This window comes from Bos taurus, chromosome 11 (assembly GCF_002263795.3).
Source record: "Bos taurus isolate L1 Dominette 01449 registration number 42190680 breed Hereford chromosome 11, ARS-UCD2.0, whole genome shotgun sequence".
Classification (NCBI taxonomy): Eukaryota; Metazoa; Chordata; class Mammalia; order Artiodactyla; family Bovidae; genus Bos; species Bos taurus.
This window is the reverse complement of record NC_037338.1, coordinates 96,256,026-96,261,625: the sequence shown is the minus strand read 5'-3', so window position 1 is coordinate 96,261,625 and position 5,600 is coordinate 96,256,026.

Sequence of the window (5,600 nt, the reverse complement as noted above, 5' to 3'; positions counted from 1 at the left end):
TAGTCCCTGGGCTCAAAACCTCCAGACACACAGCTCACCACCTCCAAGGCCCCCTGCTGTTGCTGGTTTCAATTCCACTTCCTCCCAAATCAAGTCTCCCTGTCAAGTCTCCAAGTCAAGACTCCCTGGCAAGTCAATTCCACTCCCTCCCAAGGCTCAGGTCCCCACCAGGGCATGCCGGGGGTGAGCCTTCTCCCTGGGACCTGGAGTGATCGAATCCCTAGAGATCAAGAGCTTTCTCCGCCCAAGATTTATGGGTCAAGAGGATACCGGAACACACACACATACACAGCTCCATTTCTTCCAGGAGGAGAGGAAACTCCCATTCAGGTCTTCTCTTTGGGGAAGGAGGCCAGGGAACCTGGAGATGGGAAGGGGAAAGGGAGGAAGAGATCTCCTCCTTCATCTGCCTGCCCTTGTGACCGTCTCCCAGGCCTGCAGATTCCGGCCTGGGACCCCCACCCCTGCTCACCCCCTCCCGGCCTGTGGGGAGGAGGGGCGCCAACAAAGGAAGGGTCCCCAGCCCGCCAGGACCCGGCGCACCCAGCCCGCCACAGCAGGTCTCCCCAAGGACACACACGCTGGACGCGTTCCCGCCCGCGGCCGCTGTCACACGCGGTGGATCCGCAAGGGCTCACACACACACACCCCGGACCCCGCGCACACCCGCTGCCACGCGGAGCCGGACACACGCGGCGGGAAGGCCTTGCGGGGGCCACGGCGCACCGGGTGGGTCGACGATCGGATGCCTGCGCGTCCGTCTGGGCCTGGGCCTCGTTCGGCGGGGGCGCGACCCCAAGCGCCCCAAACACCCGCGGGGGTCCCGGCTGCCCGACGGCGGCGAGGCGGGACGCTCGGGCTCGGGAGCGGCCGAGACTTCCGCCCCGGCCCCGCGCCGCCCCTCTCCGCCGGGCTGCGGCAGCCGCCAGGGAGGCCCAACCGCGGCCTCGTGGCGCCCCCTGCGGTCGGCACTACGCGGGCTCGGGCCGGGCGCCCGGGGGCGTCGGGGTGGATGGTGGCTTCTACTCTCCCGGGCTCCCCTGTGGCCTCAGACACTCTCCCGGAGCGGCCGCGTGGAAGGGCCGGCGGCTGCCGCCGCGCCGGGGCCCGGAAGCCGGGCCAGAGCCCCGCGGCGGCTGCCTGCCCGGCCCGTCCGGCTCGCACCCCAACCCGGCCACGGGCGGGGGCTGCTTCCTCCTTTGACAGAGCGGGTGACCGAGGCGGTGCGCACAGCCGGGACGCGGGGAAACCTGGCTGGGACCTTGACTCTGGGGCATGTGAATGGGGGTCTCCGAACCCGGCCGGCCACCTCTGGGTCGTATTGGTCTCATCCCGGCACTGCCTGCCTCTGCCCGCCCCAGCTCTCCTCTGAGCCCACCCACCCACACCCTGCCCATCTGTCCAGGAACTGCCGGCACCCACTTAACACTCTCCTGGAGTCTTAAAATTAAAAAAATCACATGCGTGTGCGTGCCATGTCGCTTCAGTTGGGTCCGATTCTTTGCAACCCCATGGACTGGAGTGTGTTGCCTTGCTCTCCTCCAGGGGATCTTCCCCACCCAGGGATCAAACCTGCATCCCATGTCTCCTGCATTGGCAGGTGGGTTCTTTACTACTAGCTTTCTGGAGTCTTAAAAATCACACCAAGAAAAAACACCTTAGGAGCCCCAACCTCAGGGTCCACCTTGGGGCCAGGAAACCCATGAGAGCCCCTTAGCTTTGGCCTGGTCTCTGTGAGTCAGTCTGGTTGTCTAACTACACTGAGATCCTTTAGGACCCCCTCTGCCCCCTTCTGTGCCAGCAGGGAGGTGGCACCCAGATTTTTGCACTCATGACACATGTTCTGGGCCAGGCCCTGTGCACCTGTCCTGCGATCCTCACAGCAAATGGACCCTCTGGGGTGGTATTATTGTTACTGCATCCTACAGATGAGATCGAGGCCCATGGGGTGGGAGGCTTGCCTGAGCTCACACATAGCAGGTGAGTGGCAGAGCTGAGATTGCAGCCCTGATTCAAGACTCACTTCAGAGCTCTACAAGCCCCGTCTCCCGTTACCATGTGGAACCCATGCCAGGCACCACCACTGGCTCTTTGATGTGACCCACCCTGACATGGAGAGTGGCCACCCCATCACACCCACCACAAGAGTCACAATCACACTGGTAAGGCTCCAGACCAAGCCTGGCCCTCAGAGTCCCTAAGAGTCAGATGCCTCCAGACTGGCCCTCCCATTTTACAGATGGGCACACTGAGTCCACAGAGACACAGGGTCTTGCTCAGGATCACACAGAGCAGCTGTGGTCTAGGCTGCTCAATACCCCAGGCAAGAAAAGAGTTCAGGTCCCAGGATCTGACCCATCTGTGCTTCAGGGCCGCAGTCCTCATTGTAAGATCAACGGTTTAGCTGGAGTTCTGTCTGGAGGGAGGGATGAAGAGCAGGAGACAGACACTAACACAAAACAAGGACAAACCCAGAGATCAGAGCTGAGATGAGGGCTTGGCTGGGGTTTGGGGAAGCTCAAAGGAGAGACTGGACATGGGAGGGGTCAGTCAGGAAAGGATTCCCAAAAAAAGTGACGTCAAGTGGGCTTTAAAAGGATGCATAAGGGTTTGCCAATGGAAAAATGCAGGCAGAGATATTTCAGGAGAAGACGTGGGGCTCAGAGGCCTGTTCCACCTGGGCCTTGGTAGTGAAGAGTATGGGACTGGGTACTAGACAGTCCTGGGTTGGAGTCCCAGCCCCGCTGTGTGACTTAACCTTTCTGAGCCTCCATTTCCTAGGCTATAAAATGAGAGTGGGGATGATCTTCTCAGTAACGAGGCAGTTGCCGGGTGATCAAGGGGCATGGCACACAGGAAGACAGGGACTAGAGACTATTGTAGGGAGCAGTTGGGGACTGGAGGGAAGCAAGACATGGCTGAGGCGGTCATCTGTCTTCTGAGGACAGACATGTGAGGGACCTTGAATGTCAAGCTAAGGAGCGTGGCTTCGTTCCAAAGGCAGTGGAGAGACATGGAAGGGCTTTGAGTCAAGGAGTTACAACTGTGATTTGTGTTTCAGAGGATGCCCACCCGGAGGTGCTAGGGTGTCCTTGAAGCAGGACAGGGATGAGGCTCCTGATCGCTAAGCCCACCCATGTCCTGGCACCTGGGATCCCTCCAGCCTGCCGCCTTCTCCCTCCCTCAGCTCTACAAGGCTAAGAAGTTGCCCTGCCCCAATTCCAAGGCTGGTCCAGGGCCGAGGAGGCAGGCGGCCTGCAGCCCCTACCCTCACTGCCCTGTGGTCCCAGACACCCCTCCCCAGGAACCCACAGCCTATGTGACCAGTTCTCTGCTTTCCTCGAGCTGCCCTCTCCTCTACACACACACACACACAGACACACTCCACAGTCCCCATTACAGAGAAAGGACGGGCAGCACCGCCATAATTTCTATTTCCTTCTAAATAGATGCTCCCGGACCTGCTCCCACAAAACCAATTAAAGCACCTGCCGAGGACGGGGCTTTGTCAGCAAATTATTTCCAGGCTTCGAGACTCGGGAATAAATCTCAGAAGGATGAAGTGAATGGAATGAGTAGGGGAGCTAGAGATAGGGGGGCTGAGCAGGCGGGGGGAGGAGGGTCACTTTGGGTCCAAGCAACTGCAGGTGGAGTCTTCATTTCTGCCACCAGACCCTCAGCCCAGGTCCCAGTACTGGCTCCCTTTACAGTCCTACCAAAGAAGCGGCCTCTAAAGAGTCGGACATCCTGGCTCCAAGTCAGGAATTCCCCTGGAAAATTGCCTGGAAACAACTTCCAGAACCACGGGGTGGGTGGCATGGCTATCTTTATGTCCTTGTCCCCTCACTGCACCCCTTGGCTGTTTCCCCACCATAAAGGAAATGGTACCATAGCCTCGGTGGGGAAACAGTATGTCTGGGCTCCTAACTTGTCTGTGGGGACCTCAGACAAGTCCTTCTCTGATCTGAGCCTTTGTGTTTCTATCTGCAAAGTAGGGGTGGATGGAAGTTCAGCCAGCCCTCCAGCTTCAACTCTTCAGGTGCCCATGAAACTTCAGAAGGCCTCCTGGTTCAGGCCCAGCTGGCCTTCTGGGATGCCCGTGGACTCTCTCTTTGGGCAGGCAAAGGCCAGGGAGCAAGTAGAGTTCCATCCAATGCAGCCATCATGGCTCCCATCAGCTCTCAGACTGGCAGCGGGGAGCGAGGGGCTGAGTGAGCCCCTGGTGGGCCCACATCCAGCGCTATTACACCCTGCCCGTAGTGTGGCCTCAATAAATGTGGCCGTTCTTACTGTTACTATAGCAACACTTGCCTCTCTAGACTACCAGGTCCTTCGGCTCCAGGTCACATTCCCATCACTCCACCAACACCCACCTTGGTCCAATCAACAGTAAGGACTTGCAGGACTGAGACCTCGAGGTGGGTATCATCAGAACTACCATCTTACCTGAGGAGACAAAGCCTCAGAGAGGTTAAGCCACATGCTCAGAGTCACACAGCTTGCCCAGCAGGACATGATGCCAAAATGGAGCCCAAGCTAATTCCCCAGATGAATCTGAGTTGGGAATCTGAGTTGAATGCACAAAAGGGATCAGACCTGAGAGGTGGAGATGCCAGGCACCAGAGCTACAAGCTTACCAGGAGCCTGCCAACCATCCCAGATTAGAGGCCATTCATAAGGGTTACAAATTAATTAATTAATTCAGAAAAGAATGCCCTGGAGGTCCTGTGGTCAGGACTCTATGCTTCCACTGCAGGGCACCCGGGTTCCATCCCTGGTTGCCGAATTAAAAAATAATAATTAAGGGCTGCAGACTACTTGCCTTCACAGAAGTTAGCTCCACAGAAGTTAGGGTGCCCACCCGTCATCCCAGCACCTGGCCTGGGGCACCTGAGGAGCCCTGGAATCTGGCCTTATACTTCCATAGGCCACAAGGGACCCACTCAGGCCACAGATTGCTGGCAATAATAACAAAACATTAACAAAACAATAATTATAGGTGGTACCCGTCCTCTGGACCTTTGAATTAGTTGAAGGAACCCTGACAATACCCCCGGCATAGGGACTGAGATTACAGGTAAGAAAACTGAGGCCTGTGAGAAGTCACATGTCTGGGATCACTCTGCTAACAGCAGGAGCAGTTTTCCTGGCCCCTATCATCAATGCCTGAGTGGGCAGTGGCCCATGGGCTCCCAGGAGCATTTTTCCTCTAATAGTTACACGTTTCACTTCATATGTGTCAGGAAAAAAATAGAACCAGCCCTTCAAGCCCAAATAGTTTATGGATATGAAAAATGGACATATTTTTTGAAACAAGAAAAATCCCAAGTCAATGAGAACAGGTGGTACTTGTCCTGGGCAAAGGTGGATCAGTAACTGAAACACAGCATCCACATCCCTCCTCTGCATCCGCACAGCTGGCCGAGGCCCCAGAGGAGGAGGAGATGCAGACACAAGAGCTGAATAGGCTTATCGGGGTGACTGCGCTCCAGGCTACAGGCAGCACTTTGACCACTGTGCAGTCACGCCACCGTTGCTGCCTGAGGTGTGTTCGTGCTGCCTCTTCGGGGATCTGACCTTTAAACTTGACTTCTCTCCCA